General features: G+C 45.0%; 1 protein-coding gene across 1 annotated transcript in view; it reads left to right on the forward strand.

The window, feature by feature from the left end:
* GSTP1 (glutathione S-transferase pi 1) overlaps positions 1–17,443 on the forward strand; it is a 45,509-nt gene that overhangs the window by 24,350 nt on the left and 3,716 nt on the right. The gene's annotated exons all lie outside the window — the stretch shown is intronic.

Below are 17,443 nucleotides of genomic sequence, written 5' to 3' on the forward strand. Positions count from 1 at the left end.
GCTGAGCCACCCAGGCCCTCAATAAAAAATCTTTCGATGTTATGCTGAAAGAAGCTAGAAACTTACTAATTGATTGTACTTATGTGAAATTTGAGAAAAGCAAAACTAATCTATGGTGATAGAAATCAAAAGCAGTGGTTATTTACAGAGGGTGGGGATCAACGAGAAGGAGCCCAAGGGGACTTCCAAGGTGATGGATGTGTTGTGACTTGATTGGCCAGTGGGTACATGAGTACATACATTTATCACAATGCATCATACTGTACACTTAAAAATCGGTACATCTTCCTGAATATAAATCACTCCCATTTTCTTAAAGGTACAGAAGTATTTTTTTCCAAAGGCTAAAGAAAGATATTCCAAGTGAACATGAATAAAAAGAAAGCCAAGGCAGGAATCTTAATATGTGACTAACTTACTATGTGAAAAAATATAATTCAAGGTTAAAAATCACAAGGGACAAACAAAGATGTTATAAACTCAAAAAATATACCACAGACAAAGATAAATGAACCTGACAACACAGCTTTACGTGACGGCAAGTGCACGTCGCTGGAGCTGCAGGGAGACACCGACAGACAACAGTGAGACTACATCTGTCTCGGAGACAGAGAGAACAAACATACGAAAGGAATATACACCAATGTCAATGGTGTGAACAATTATCTACACCTAGCAGAAAGATATTTTTTAAAAAAAATATCTCTAAACAATGACAAACATAAGCCATGACCTAGGCCATAAATAAAATCTCAATAAATTACAATGGATAAATATGAGACTAATTGTGTTCTTTGGCCATAATGTAATAAAACTAGAAATAAAAACAAAAGGGACGGAAACTTCTCCCTATTGAAATTGATCACAATTATCTAAGAATTACAACTCAAACCGGGGTGCTTAAAATTCTTAAAATTTAGAAACCAAATCAGGGCGCCTGGGTGGCTCATTTGGTTAAGCGTCTGCCTTCGGCTCAGATCATGATCCCAGAGTCCTGGATCGAGTCCCACATCTGGCTCCATGCTCAGCAGGGAGTCTGCTTCTCTCTGTGACCCTCACCCAGCTTGTGCTTTCTCTCTCTCTCAAGTAAATAAAGAAAATCTTAAAAAAAATTAGAAACCAAATCATACATCATTAAATAATCCTTGAGGTGATGAGGAAATCATAAAGAGAATTGAGACATATATATACTTGGATGAATAGAAGCATTACATGTTCAAAGTCGTGGCACGCAGCTAAGAAGTACTTTGAGGAAGATGAACAGCTTTAGCTGTGTTTATCAGGAAATAGGAATGTTTGAAATGAACGAGTAAATCATTGAAATCATAAAGTTGGGGAAAAAATAACAGCACATTTGTAAAAGTAACGGCAATCATATAGATAAGAGGAAGATAGCAAATAAGAACCGAAGGACAATTTATTTTTTTAAAGATTTTATTTATTTATTTGAGAGAGAGTGAGAGTGAGAGAGCACAAGTGGGGGGTGGGGGGAGCAGCAGAGGGAAAGGGAGAAGCAGGTTCCCTGCTGAGCAGGGAGCCCGATGCAGGGCTCAATCCCAGGACCCCTGAGATCATGACCTGAGCAGAAGCAGACACTTAACCAGCTGAGCGACCCAGACACCCCAAGAGCCAAAGGACAATTTAGAAAATTAATAAACCCAAAAGCTGGTTCTTCGTAAGGTAGCAAACTTTTTCTGACAAAACTAATGAAAGAGAAAGAGAAGATGTGAGTAACTTGCATTTTTTAAAAGCTATTCCAATTAATAGAAAAAGGGGGGAACATTTCCCAGAAAATTTTATGAAGGTAGTGAAATTTTGATTCTGGAAACTAGTGAAGGACAAAACAAAACAAAAAAGAAAATGACATGCTTACTCATTCATTAGCATAGATGTTAAAGTCCCAAACAAAATAAACTACATTGTATTAAAAATAACACATCACAATCAAGTAAGGCTTATCTCAGGAATTCATTAGGAAATTTATCAATATAATTGCACACTGATAAAAACAAAGAAGAAACAGCATGTGATAGCATCAGACAATGTAGAAAAAGCACCTGATAAGATTTGTTACTTATTTATGATACAAATTCTTACCAAGCTAGGAAGAGAAGGGAACTTGTTGAATTCGATGCAGTTTCCATGTCAAAAATCCACAGCAAATATTATGCATAATGGTGCTCAGCCCCCAGCCCAGACACCCTGATCCAGGGAATGGTCAGCTGAGCCATGAGAAAGATAGGCGTGCGGATACAGATGCCCCCTGTTTTCATTCATGCCCAAAATGTCCCTGTCCGGTTAAGATCAGAAACAAGATACTATGATTTAGTACTGTTCTGGAGACGCTTGCCCATGTGATAAAGAAAGAAAAAGAAATAAAATGTGTAAGAGTTAGAAGGGAGGAGATAAAATTCTCATTAATTGCCGTGATCATTGTCCTAGAAGAGCTTTGGAAATCAACGCACTAACTACTGGTATCAGTAAGAGATTGCAGCAACATTGTTAGACATGAACCTACCAGACCGACTGCATTTCCGCTATATCTCTACATCTCCAGTACCCAACTGAAAAATGAGATATTCACAGCAGCAAGCTATAAATTACCTCGAATATACAAGAATATGTAAGACCTCTTGGTAGAAGACTTTAATAAAGACAGAGAAGCAAATCTGAATAAACAGAGAAATAGACCATAATGTAGGGTAGGATGACAAAGTTATACAGATGTAAGTTGTCTCCAAATTCAATTTAGCTTCTCTTTAAATGTAAGGCAATCCTAATCAAGATTCCAGTTGTATTTTTGGAAGAAATTTTTATAAATGTGAAGTAGCTTTTTTATGGTTGAATGGCGATTCACAAATAACTAAGAAAACTTAAAAAAAAAAGAAGCTGGAGGGTGTGTTTTTCCTACCAGATTTGTAAGACCATAGTAATTATAGTAATAAAAAAACGCAGTACTCCCACAGTAAGAGACAGACAATGGAAGAGAACAGAGACCTGAAAGACAGACCCAATGTCCATGGGAGTTTAACCTGTAAATCAGAATGTTCAGTAGATGTTCTAGGGGATGAAAGCTCTTTTCATGGAGGAAAATAAAACTGGATTCCTACCTAACAGCACAAGCAGAATGGCCTCTAGATGGATTAACCGTGTCAGTGTGAAAGCTCATTGACAAAGCTTAAAGCAGACAGCAGAGGACAATACTGTGATCCAGGGCAGACTTTCAAATCAAGTTTCAAAAGCACATCATAACATAAGCCTCCCCCGATCTCTTATCCCCAAAATACCTTCTGATGAATCTGATTACTCCAAAATTAAGGAGTTCTGTTCATTGAAAGGCACCTTGGAGTTGAAAGCATTGACACAGTAGGAGAAAGTATTTGCAATGTTCCAAATCGACGAGACACTCATATTTAGAGTAAAGGAAACACCGCAAAGCTACAGAAAGGAGGCATCAAAGCCAATGGAGAACGGGATAGGAAGGGGCAATTTCAAGAGGAAAACGAAATCTGGTGAGTGCATGAAGAGATGATGGAAATCCTTCCTAACGAGAGACGAGAAACATACAACTGAAAACGATAGCACATCAGCTCACACCTGTCGGACTGGCGAATGTTCCAGAGATGCTAAGGCCATGTGGTGGCGCTGGATGGACTCAGAGGAACAGCAGAACAGCTGCGAGCGTGCAGAGGGCTGGTGGGTTGGCTCTCCCCACACAAATCAAGTGCGCGGGACCCTGGCGAACGCACCTGCAGGAAATGAGAGCGGAACGCCGGGAACATATCTGCGCATACGCACATGCATAAACGCGCACAGATGGGGGGTGCTGCAGGGCCTGCACAGATGCATGATGACGGAGGGCTAAGAACTGGGAACACGCGCGGACACACACACACTGCCCTGGGGTCAAGCACACGGAACGGCCCGACACCACCATGTGACCAGGCTGTGGGAGGCGAGAGGGACTGGACACGTTTAAAACGAACTCTGGAAATCTCTTACAGTTCACAGGGCACAGGGATGGATTGTGGGGGTAGGCGGTTTCTCTCGCACACCCCAGGGCAAGCGGGGAGGCTGAGTTAGGCCAGTGTCCACTCAGAGAGGTGGGAAAGGGACCCGGAGCTGGGGCAGCAGCAGGAGGGGTGGGGGAGGAGAGACACCAGTCAGAGCCACCCCTCCCCACCTCACCTCCACTTTAGTAGTCCAACCGCAGGTCCCTGTCTACACAGGAAGACCCCGAGGTCTGGCTGTCCCTGTCAGGCCCTGGAGAGCTCAGAGAAGGCCACTGTGCTGTCTGGTGAGATCCCTGTACCTCTGAGGCATGTGTGAGCGTGTGAGACAGTGGGTGTGTGAAAGACTGCGAGCGTGGGTGTGAGTGTGTCTCTGGAGATGCGGAGTCTTCGGTGGGGCTGTGGAGCTTGCTGCAAGGCAGGAATGTAGCAGGAAGGGACAGTTCCCAGTTTTTGATGTAAAATGGCAACTGTGTCTTTGCTTTATTTTTCTTTGTTTTTTGTAGCATTGTTTATTCTGCTCTTTGCTTTTTTTTTTTTTTTTTTTTTTTTTTTTTGTAGCTCAGGTCAAATGAGCAAATACAGCTCTTCTGGAAGAAATAGAAGAAAGGGGGGCGCCTGGGTGGCTCAGTCATTAAGCGTCTGCCTTCAGCTCAGGGCTTGATCCCGGAGTCCTGGGATCGAGCCCCACATCAGGCTCCTCCGCTGGGAGCTGCCTCTTCCTCTCCCACTCCCCCTGCCTGTGTTCCCTCTGTCTCTGGCTGTCTCTCTCTGTCAAATAAAAAAATAAAATCTTTAGAAAAAAAAAGAAATAGAAGAAAGGAGTTTTGAGTGTTAAGGGACAAAGAGAGCATTGGCGGGACCCCATGGAGGGAGTGTGGTGGGAGGGAGAGGGGGCAGAGACCCGATGCCCAGGCCCTTGGGCCAGAAAGGCAGGTTCTAAAGCCCAGGCACCGTGCTGATGGTGACCGGGCTCAGGTTCCCGTGGGCCAGAACTTTTTGCTCCAGAGCCGTGCTTGTCCTTTGTCTGTCTCACCTCTGTCAGGGCCAGTCCTAGAGGTGCAACCCCTCCGCTCCCCTGCCAAGGGGCAGTAAGGAAATGATTGTTTTATTGTCCACACGTAAAGTTATCTTGTATGTTGGTGGTGGTTTTTTTTAAAGATTTTAGGGGCTCCTGGGTGGCTCCGTCGGTTAAGCGTCTGCCTTCGGCTCAGGTCATGATCCCGGGGTCCTGGGATGGAGCCCCACGTCGGCTCCCTGCTCAGCGGGGAGCCTGCTTCTCCCTCTGCTGCTCCCCCTGCTTGTGCTCGCTCTCTGTCAAATTAATAAAATCTTCTTGAAAAAATTAAATAAGCGTGTTTTAGTTGAAGAAGTAAGGGAATTTAGAGAAAGTTGGTGAGTAGACAGCATCTGGGACATGACTATGACAAGAGCCATGAAAGTGGTATGGGTGTGAGAAACCCCGGTTGGAGTGTGAGAGTGTGTGAGCGTGTGTCTGTGTTCAGGGCAGGTGGGTGTGCCCGCCTTTGTGCAGTGACTATTGTGTCTTTTGTTCATGGGAGCAAGTGTCTACATGCAAGGTGTGGAACTGCATAAAGGACACCTTTAAAAGTTTATTTATTTGAGAGAGAAAGAGAGAGAGAGAGAGAGAGAGAGAGAGAGACAGTAGTGGGGAGGGGCAGAGGCAGAGGGAGAGAATTTCAAGCGGATTCCACACTGAGGCTGAGCCCGACACAGGGCTCCATGTAATGACCCTGAGATCAGTCAGTTGAACTCAGCTCAGGTCGTGATCTCAGAGTTGTGAGTTCAAGCCCTACGATAGGCTCCACACTGGATGAGGAGCCTACTTAAAAAAAAATCTAAATAAATAAAAGCAAGCAAACAATAATTTTTTGAACGGAGCTGGGAGGCCAGAAGGGGGCGCTCTCATGCCCAATCATTGGTCATCAACAGCCGCGGGGGGGCGGGGGGAGGGGGGAGAAGGACCTTACGTTTCCCATAAGAAAAAGCCTATACACAGCTACCCCACCAGGAGGAAGGGAGATTGTTCCTCAACCAGTGATAGCCCAGTCAATGAAAAACTGCCAATGAAAAACTCTCCCTTCTTCCGATAGACTTTCCTTCAAAGCAACCCTTCCTGACTCCCAACTTCTGCTTTGTTCCCTGGGCTTGCCTGTATTTCTGCCATAGCTTGCTTGTCTCAAAGTGCAATTCTTTTCTATTCCTGAATAGATCCATTTGGATGGTAAAATAACTGGCTGTCTTGTATTTTTATTTATTTATTTATTTAAATATTTTATTTATTTGACAGAGACAGCCAGCGAGAGAGGGAACACAAGCAGGAGGAGTGGGAGAGGAAGAAGCAGGCTCCTAGTGGAGAAGCCTGATGTGGGGCTCGATCCCAGAACGCCGGGATCATGCCCTGAGCTGAAGGCAGACGCCTAACGACTGCGCCACCCAGGTGCCCCTTATTTATTTATTTATTTATTTATTTATTTATTTATTTATTTATTTATTTATTTCTAAGTACGCTCCACACCCATCGTGGAGCCCCACATGGGGCTCAAACTCACAACCCTGAGATCAAGACCCGAGCTGAGATCAAGAGTCAGGTGCTTAACCCACTGAGCCACCCAGGCATCCCAGGGCTGTCTTATTTTTATGGTCGATGTTACTTGGTGATCAGAGGTGGGATCCAGAGAAGACTCCCAAGAGCTCTAAGGCTGGTGAGCAAACAGGTGCCCATGCCCACAGAGCCCATTCACGTCACTGCTGTGTCTCTGGCCCTGGAGATTGAGGGCAAGTCTTTCCCGGATCCAAGCACCATGCCCTGTGCACTCTGAGTGCTCCAGCTTGATTTGGAACCTGTTGATTGATTGATTGATTGATTGATTGAAGATTTTACTTATTTGAGAGAGAGATAGTGAGAAAGCAAGGAGCAGAGGGAGAGGGAGAAGCAGACTCCCCGCTGAGCAGGGAGCCCAATGTGGGAGCCCATTCCAAGACCCTGGGAACATGACCAGAGCAGAAGGCAGATGCTTCACCAACTGAGCCACCCAGGCGCCCCTCGGGATCTGTTTAAAGGCTTTGTCCTTTCTGGTGAGTACTCATTTTTCTGAACCTCTAGCTTTGAGTAACAGGATCCCTGCCCTCTAAACTCTTTCAAGAGAGCTCTCCTGCCAGGACCCTCACCAGCTTTATGTTGAAAAACCATGGTCCCTCTTTCTGTGCACTTTCAACTAAATGGACTAACTTAGCTAAAGATAATTTAGAACTTCAATGGTCAGTATGGAAGCTTTCAATCTCCTGAACTTGTTTTTCTCAAAACTAAATTAGAAAGCCACAGCTCCAAAATTAAACAAACTGAATGGGATGCCTTTTTTAATTGGTACCTTGAGGCTTCCAAATGTTTGCAGGATTCTAAAATTGCTTCTTTGCAAAATACTATTTCTAAATTAACTGAGGTAAACAAACAACTGGAAGAAGTCAAATGACTTCTGAGGGATCTTTTTCCTCTCCCCCATCTCCTTGGTCTCTGGAGGTGTGATGGCCACCTTGTGCTCAGACCCATCTCTGGGGCCATTTTCCTCTATCTCCTCTGCACCTTGCCTCCCCTTTCCCCCCTTCCCTGATTCTAATCCTTTTACTGAATTTTCCTTTTCCTCCAAACCTCTCCCCACTCCCTCTTCTTCTGAACCTATTGAAACCTGTCCCTCTGAAGTTAAGTCTTCCAAGGATTCAAATAAACCCCAAATTTCTTATGTTCTCTGGACTAAAGTTGAATTGCAAGCCATAATTAAAGAGTTGCCTGAAGAAGAGAGGAAGAGGAAAGAAAACTTCCAAATTAATTCTGCAAGGCCGGCATTACCCGGATACCAAAACCAGATAAAGACATTACAAAAAAAGAAAACTGTAGGCCAGGATCTCTGATGCACGTAGATGCAAAAATCCCCAGCAAAATATTAGGAAACTGAATACAGCAACATATTTTTAAAAAATCATTCACCACGATCAAGTGGGATTTATTCCAGGGATGCAAGTTTCAATATTCACAAATCAATCAACATGATATATCACATCAACAAGAGAAAGGATAAAAACCATATGATCATTTAATAGATGCAGAAAAAGCATTTGACAAAGTACAACATCCATTCATGATAAAAACCCTCAACAAAGTAGGTTTAGAAAAAACATACCACAACATAATAAAAGCCATATCCGAGAAACCCACAGCTATCATAGTCAATGGTGAAAAACTGAGAGCTTTCTCCCTAATATCAGGAACAAGACAAAGATGTCCACTCTTACCACTTTTATTCAACTTAGTACTGGAAGTCTTAGCCACAGCAATCAGACAAGAAAAAGAAATAAAAGGCATCCAAATTGATAAGGAAGAATAAAGCTTTTACTATTTGCAGATGACATAATACCATATACAGAAAACCCTGAAGACTCCACCAAAAACTAGTAGAACTGATAAATGAATTCAATAAATCGCAGGATTCAAAATCAACATACAGAAATCTGTGGCAGGATTCAAAATCAACATACAGAAATCTGTTGCATTTCTGTACATCAATAATGAAGTAACAGAAAGAGCAATTAAGAAAACAATCCAAAAAACAAAAGGAAAGAAAAAAGGAAAGAAAACAATCCCATTTACAACTGCATCAAAAATAATAAAATACCTAGGAATAAACGTAACCAAGGAAGTGAAGACCTGTGCACTGAAAACTATAAAACATGGATGAAAGAAATTGAAGATGACACAAAAAAATGGAAAGACATTTCATGTTCATGGATTGGAAAAATGAAATATTGTTAAAATGTCCACAGTACCCAAAGCAATCTACAGATTTAATGCAATCCCTGTCAAAACACCAATGGCATGTTCCACAGAAGTAGGATAATATTAAAATTTGTATGGACCCACAAAAGACCCTTAGTAGTCACAGCAATCCGGAAAAAGAAGACCAAAACTGGAAGAATCACAATTCCAGATTTCAAGATATACTACAAGGCTGTAGTAATCAAAACAGTATGATACTGGCTAAAAAAAGACACAGAGATCAATGGAATAGAACAGAGTCCAGAAATAAACCTACAATTATGTGGTCAATTAATCTTTGACAAAGGAGCCATCTAGAAGAAAACATAGGCTAGTAATCTCTTTAACATCAGCCATAGCAATATTTTTCTAGATATGTTTTCTTTGGCAAGGGAAATAAAAGCAAAATTAAACTACTGGGACTACACCAAAATAAAAAGGTTTTGCACAGCAAACGAAACCATCAACAAAACAAAAATACAACCCACTGAATGGCAGAAGATATTTGCGAATCATACACCTGATAAAGCGTTAATATCCAAAATACATAAAGAACTTATAAAATTCAATGCCCAAAGGACAAACAATCCAATTCAAAATGGGGAGAAGATATGAGTAGACATTTTTCCAAAGAAGTCATACGGATGGGCCACAGACACACAAAAGGAAGAAAAGATGCTCAGCGTTACTCATCATCAGGGAAATGCAAATCAAAACCAATGATATATCACCTCACACCTTATCAGGATGGCTAAACTCAAAAACACAATAAACAACGGGGGCGCCTGGGTGGCACAGCGGTTAAGCGTCTGCCTTCGGCTCAGGGCGTGATCCCGGCGTTGTGGGATCGAGCCCCACATCAGGCTCCTCCACTGTGAGCCTGCTTCTTCCTCTCCCACTCCCCCTGCTGTGTTCCCTCTCTCGCTGGCTGTCTCTATCTCTGTCAAATAAATAAATAAATAAAATCTTTAAAAAAAATAGTCATTAAAAAAAAACACAATAAACAACGAATGTTGGTGAGGATGTGGAGAAAAAGAAACCCTCATACACCGTTGGTGGGAATGTAAGTTGGTGCAGCCACTGTGGAAAACAGGATGGAGGTTTCTCAGAACATGAAAAATGGAATTACCATATGATCCAGTAATTCCACTACTGTGTATTTACCCAAAGAAAATGGAAACACTACTTTGGAAAGATATATGCATCCCTGTGTTAATTGCAACATTATTTACAATAGCCAAGATATGGAAACAACCCAAGTGTCCATCCATAGATGAATGAATAAAGAAAATGTGATATGCACATACAAAGGAATATTACTTGTCCATAAAAAAGAACAAAATCAGGACACCTCGGTGGCTCAGTCAGTTAAGCATCTGCCTTTGGCTTAGGTCATGATCCTGGGGTCTTGGGATCGAGTCCTGCGTCGGGCTCCTCGCTCAGTGGAGAGCCTGCTTCTCCCTCTGCCTGCCACTCCCCCTGCTTGTGTCTCTCTCTTGCTATCTCTCTCTGTCAAAGAAATAAATAAAATCAGAAAGAAAGAAAGAAAGAAAGAAAGAAAGAAAGAAAGAAAGAAAGAAAGAAAAAGAGACAAAAACCAGACTCTTAGATATAGAGAACAAACTGGTGGTTGCCAGAGGGAGATGGGTGGGGGGATGGGTGAAAGAGGGGAAGGGGATTAAGAGCACACATCTCTTGATGAGCCCTGAGTAATGAATAGAATCATTGAATCATTATGTTGTACACCTGAAACTAATATAACTATGTATGCTAATTATACTTGAATCAATAAATAAATTTCCACCAAGCAATGGCAGTAGCTTTTCCTAATCCCGTTGATTGGAACAAAAGTCAGACTTGCACACAGAAACCTGATGAACTTGTTCACAGCTATTGCTACTGGCTGCAGACTGTTTTTAAGGAAAATTTTAGTCTTCCTTTGGCTGTCAAGTCCAGTCGGGTGGCTTTTAATTCTGTTTATTAACGGGCTGAATCAGGATCATTCTCTTTTCTTTAAAAGGACCAGGATGGAAAGGGAAACCGTGTCCACTCCAGATCTAGTTAATTTAGCAGATCAGCTTGCCTGCACAATGGGTGATTTGACCAAAAGGAAGACCACAAAAATCCTTAATTTTCAGCTTCAACAAATGGAGGCCCCTACCCAAAACCCAAACCGTCCTGGGGTCTGCCACTATTGCGGAGCGAGCACTGGGAGAAAGGACTCCTACAGGCTTACGCCCTCCAGGCTCCTCAGCCCTAGAGCCAGCCTTTCCAGGGTCCTAATCCCCAGAGGCGGGCTCTGAGGACCTGCGGGGGCTCCTCCCCACCCTCCCTCTTCAACAGCTCAGAGAAACAACACTTCAGATTGGGCATGGCGCCCTCTGTTCCTGTTCACCCTAGGGCTGTGCTCTTGGCACTGAGTCCCGCTGTTATAAAGCAGCCACTGGCTTGGAGGATGAAAATGACTCAAATCGTGGGGTCTCTGATAAGCCTCAGCAGGTGTCTGTCTCTAAACCGATTCCCTTCAGTTTAGAGCCTCTAAGAGATACCCACCCCTCTCTCCTTAGTTCCTCCACCCCGATTCACTCACTGGGCCAATATTGTGGACTATTGTTCTCCCAAAAGGGGAAAAAATTCTAGAATTTGACAGTAGCAATCAAAGTAGCCAAACAGGTGAATCAAATGACCCCTCAGCATCTTTTATTTGCTCCATCTCTGACGGCACTGGGGTTAACTCCAAGGACACTGGTCAGTCAGCATCCCCCTTATGGGCCAAACCTTCGACTGGTATTGGCAGACTTCACAGTGCACCTCCCATTAAGATTCAAAGAGATCCCTCATACCTCTCCCCAGAATGAATCAATCCTGTATGTAAAAAAAATCCCATCAGGCCCATACTAAAATATTACCAGACTCAGGGCCTCACTATCCCCTGTACTAGTCCCTGTAAAACTCCTGTTTTATCTGAGGGGAAAAAAACCCCAGTGGCCAAGAATGGAGGTTTATTCAAGGATGGAGATCTGAGTCACGAACGATAGTGTTACCCCTCACCGCCCTGTTGTTCCTGATTCCCGTACTTCAGTGGCTTCCATCCCCACCGAAAGCACACTTTTCTCTGTGGTCAATTTCCGTGGCACCTTCTTCGGCACCCCTGTGAATATATTGGGCCAGCCAGTATCTTTTTGTGTTCTCTCGGGAAGGAAAACAATACACCTGGACAGAACGCCCTGGGGTTTCACAGAACATCCTTACTTTTCACAGGACTTAAAGGCTGATTTGGATGATAAAAAGGTTTCTGTACACTCTACTTTGTTACAATACGTACCGGACTTGGTTCTCTGCTCTCCTTCTCAACCCTCTTCAAAGGAAGATGGCATCTACCTGTTAAGGCTTTAAGCCAAAAGGGACGTAAGCTCTCCAAAGAGAAATGGCCGTTTGCGCAAACCCAGGCTCGGTAATTGTGGCACCCGATCTTGGAGCGGGGGCTGCGTTCAGGTCCCGATGGGCTTCGTGGCATCCTGGACTCCCGCAAATCCAGAACTAAACCCCAACAGGCAAGGTGTTCTCAGGCTAGCTGATTATTGTTGACATTGTATTCCAAACTTTTTACTGCCCAGCCCCTGTGTGTTTTACTAAAAAACAAAACAAAACAAACCTGATTCTATTGTTTGGAAAGATCAGGATGACAAAGCTTTTGAGACATTAAAGTAAACTCTACACCCAGGGTGGGGCTAGAACTCACAATCCCGAGATCAAGAGTTCCATGCTCTTCCTCCTGAGCCAGCCAGGCGCCCCTAAAGAAAAGTTTTTTTTTTTTTTTAAGATTTTATTTATTTATTTGACAGAGATAGAGACAGCCAGCGAGAGAGGGAACACAAGCAGGGGGAGTGGGAGAGGAAGAAGCAGGCTCATAGCGGAGGAGCCTGATGTGGGGCTCGATATCATAACGCCGGGATCACGCCCTGAGCCGAAGGCAGACGCTTCTGACTGTGTTACACAGGGGCCCCGATTTCTCTCTTTGTATGCGAGAAGGAAGGGGATGCTCACCCCAAAATATAGGACAACCTTGGACCCATTGGTTCGTAGGGTATGGTAGCCGATAGCTGGACCCACGGCTCTAGAATACGCCCTTGCCTCAGCGCCATTCCTGCTGCTGTCCTTGCAGTTAAGGCCACCGCAGCAATAGTCATGGGGTCCCCTCTAACCGCCCTGTGCCCCCTGCAACAGAAGCCCTCCGATTTTCCTCACGCTCAACACCTTCCGGCCAGTCGCCTCAGCTGCTGTGAAACCGTCCTGCTAACTGCTCCTCCCAGAACTCTTGCTTGCTGCGAGAACCTTCACCCTGCTACTCTCCCCCTTTCCACTGATGAGACCCCCCCCCAGCCCTGCTTGATGCTGACAGATCACCCTTTGACTCCCCACGACAACTGACAGGGTAGAGCTGTTCGTGGTTTACGGGCGGTTCTTATTTAAAGGATGAAAACAGTAAACGCCGTGCTGTTGCAACGCTTTTTGAAGTCGTGGGGCCGCACCTTTGTCTTTGGCCACTTCAGCCCCACGGGCTCGGTCACACGCCCTTCCTGGGGCTTGTACCTTAGCCAAGGGTAAAACCACAAGCACTTACACCAACAGCTGGTATGTTTTGGGGTCGCTCATGACTTTGGAATGTTATGGAAACAATGAGGTATCCTTACCTCCAGTGGAGATAAAATGTTAAATGGCTCCTATGTCCAGAACGTACTGGGTATCGCAAGCTTACAGCTGCTCCGCCTGTTATAAGGTTTCTGACATGCCAGACCCAACACCCTGGAGGCCAAAGGAAACCACTCTGCTGATGTTTCTACCAAAAGTGCTCAAGGAAGGGGTGCCTGGGTGGATCAGTCGGTGAAGCGTCTGCCTGCGGCTCAGGTCATGATCTCAGGGTCCTGGGATCGAGCCCCACAGGGGGCTCCCTGCTCAGTGGGGAGCCTGTTTCTCCCTCTGCCTGCTGCTTCCCCCTGCTCTTGCTTTCTCTCTCTGTCTCTCTCTCTCTAATAAATAAATACGATCTTTAATACGATCTTTAATAAGAAACGCTCAAGGAAACCAAGAGCTCAACCTCTGTCGTGGTCCAAAGGGATGCTCTTCCAGATGACAATCCAGAAAAAACTGACAAGAGCTGCCCAGCAATCGGCCCCCAAGAGCAGAAAACAATACTGGAAATGTAATAATTGTTGGTTTGATAAAAAGAGAAGACTTTGCCTTGAGCCAAATACAATCGAGTCCTGCCAGAGACTCTAAAATTCCCATTCCTAACCATTGTACATGCATTAAATCGTTGCTCTATTGATAAACTGATAGCCTGTAGGAACCAACACTGGTAGGGAAATATTATTAATGCCAGACACAAAAAATACCCACCTTGCTTGTCCCACCTGTCCAACATACAGTGCCGGGAAGTCCATCCATGCCACCCCTGGGCATTTAAAATTGCGCAATGGACCATTCGAGGTTTGGTGAATGGATTTTATTTGGCTTGCCCCATCTCATGGATACAAATATGTTTTAGTCATGGGTTGCCTGTTTTCTCACTGGACTGAAGCTCTCCTTGTAGACAGGCTATGGCCTCTTTTGTGGCTAAAATCCTATTTTATTTTATTTTTTAAGATTTTGTTTATTGATTTGACAGAGAGAGACAGCCAGCGAGAGAGGGAACACAAGCAGGGGGAGTGGGAGAGGAAGAAGCAGGCTCCCAGCAGAGAAGCCTGATGTGGGGCTCGATCCCAGAACTCTGGGATCACGCCCTGAGCCGAAGGCAGACGCCTAACGCCCAGGCGCCCCTAAAATCCTATTTTTAAAAGGGTTATTCCTACCCGGGGAGCCCCTCTGATGCCTCATAGTGGTCGGAGGCACTTTCTTCACTGGGCAGGTGTCCTGACAGGTTTGTGCTTTTGGCCAGTCTGATGGCTTTCACTGCGCTTGCCATCCTCAGACCTCTAGGTTAGTCAACGCACTAGGGCATCATTAAGACTCAACGGACAAAATCTGCAAAGACCCTTCCAACACCTTAGCCCAAAGCATTGCCCTTTGTCCCTCTTAATCTCAGATCTGTCCCCTTCGGAATTCAGAGACTTTGACCCTTTGAGATAGTCACAGGATGTCAGACGCACTTGGCCCCTGCCTCCTTTGAGCCACAGCTGGTAAAAGGAGATACACTTCAGTGCTGTAGAGGCCTAAGGGCTTCTATTGAAAACCACACTTTGGTAGAGGAACGTCTTTACAACAGGTTTCCAGGAGATGAAGATGTTAAGCCTCGCACCTTGCGACAAGAGAGTTTTTTCCTCTATGGGAAAGGCACCTCCACGATTCTCTTCAAGCTCACTGTAGGGATGGGGTGGGGTGAGGGTCCCTACCAGTTACCGTTCGCCAGCCCGGGTATCGCCAAACTTCAGGGAATCCACTCCAGGATTCATGTGTCACATCTAAAGAAAGCACCCAAAGACCATTTGGACCTGCACGTGCAGGGGTGACCTGAAAGTAAATATTTCCAGTATTTGAAGCAGACGACGCCTGGTGGAAACAGCTTTCCCAAGGTGAGTGGGCTGGAACCATGTGTCCTTGTCTCACTGTTGTTTCTCATTCTATTTTCTCCCTCTCTTCCTCGGACAGATAAAGCTCTCATCTGCATTTCCCAGTCACTGCAAAAAGGCGAAATTGTCAGATTTGTCCCCAGAAGCCTCGATCTGTGTGTGACAACAGTGATCCCTTAGTTCACTCTTTGAGTAATTTCGCTGGCTTCCCAAATGCCACTGCACAACTAAATTGTTCCGCAGGTCCCTTTTGTAAGGTTAGAGCACTGAACACACCTAACCCTTTTTCCTTGCTTCTATTTAACCCACCCGGGATGGGAAGAAAAGATGTTTCAAATACATATTATAGAATATAATATGTATAATACACACACACACACACATAGGACACGGTAGGGTGACCAGTATAAATTGGGCCATTTGTAAGTTTACTGACCTACCAAATATCTAGGTAGTCTGTAATAACATAGTATCTAAGTCTTGGTGGGAGCCCCTCTATACTGGCCGTTGGCTCCACAGACACTACTGCGTATGAGGGAGCCCTCCGCACGTCCCCTGCTGTTCCTCTAAATGTGGAGGTTTTGACGATGATGCCTACGCTGGGGTAACTCATGGTCTTGGCAGCTGGAGGATAAAAGGGCCATGTACTCTTGCCGTGTGGACCATTCTTTTTTCTTTCCATGACAAATCGGAAGCCTCTCATTGGTCTCCCCACTGGTTCTCCGCAGCTGCCTTCAACAGGAGCTCCCAGGAGCCGGGCATGACTCTGCATTTGCCTCCACAGGATGGAAGTTTGCTCCCCAGGGTCAGAAAAAGGGCCAATGAAAACATGATTAGACATCTCTCCCTAAAAAGAGAGAGAGAGAGAGGAAGGAAGGGAGAAAGAAAGAAAGAAAAAGAAAGAAAGAAAGAAAGAAAGAAAGAAAGAAAGAAAGAAAGAAAGAAAAGAAAAGAAAGAAATGAAAACATGATTAGACATCTCTCCCTAAAAAGAGAGAGAGAGAGAGGAAGGAAGGGAGAAAGAAAGAAAGAAAAAGAAAGAAAGAAAGAAAGAAAGAAAGAAAGAAAGAAAGAAAGAAAGAAAAGAAAAGAAAGAAAGAAAGAAAAATCTCTCCGGAACATCAAGAGGACAGGCCAATTTCAGAGCCAAAAGAGCGGCAGCCCCACAACTCAACTTGTTGCCGAAGGGAGTTTGAGACAATCGCGTGGCCCTTGGTTATTTACTTGCTGAACAGGGAAGCCTCGGAGTGATGGCAAACACCACCTCCTGCTGCTCATGGATGAACTCTTCAGGGCAAGTAGAAACCCAACTGCACAAAATTAGCTCCAAGCACGTTGGCTCCAGTCAATTTCACCGGACTCTCCATGGTCCTTTCATGCACTCGTGGGCTACCTTCAGGCCTAGGGTCGTGGCTCAGAACCATCGTACAATTTAGAATTGTCCTGTTGCCTTTCATTATACTTTGTATAGTTCAATTATACAATTGGACAGAAGACAGACTCCCATCTTAGGGAAATACAGGTTTTCTCCTCCCTCAACAACGGCTGCGCCCATGACGACCTGCCACCACCCAACTAAGGAGAAACCATCCCCAACTACTTCCTTCCGGAGACCCTCTGGCCAAGCGGCCCCTCCTGACTCCCCCCTTATTCTCTACAGATCAGTGTTCCTCTCGAATCCCTGGCCTTGCCTGTGGCTTCACCACAGCTCGCTTATCTCAAGTAATACCGCTTTGCTCTTCCTGGAGAAACCCACTTTGCTGGTCAAATAACTGCTTGTTTTATTTTGAAGGCGGACAAAGGGTTTGTGCGTCTGGGGTGTGACAACCACGCGGGGACAGAAGCAGGACTGCGCAAACCCTAAGGTCTCCAGAAAATTGGGGAACTGCTACCCTCGCCCTCTGCAGTGAGCCGAGCCGCCCCAGGGCGACGTTCGGCACAGCCTCCGGGCGGCTGCAGGGTGCGAGGGGCTGGGAGGGCCGAGGGCGGGCCGAGGGCGGGCGGGGGGCTCCCGCGGCGAGCGGGCTCGGCAG

The sequence above is a fragment of the Ailuropoda melanoleuca genome, chromosome 16, assembly GCF_002007445.2.
Source record: "Ailuropoda melanoleuca isolate Jingjing chromosome 16, ASM200744v2, whole genome shotgun sequence".
NCBI classification, from domain to species: Eukaryota; Metazoa; Chordata; class Mammalia; order Carnivora; family Ursidae; genus Ailuropoda; species Ailuropoda melanoleuca.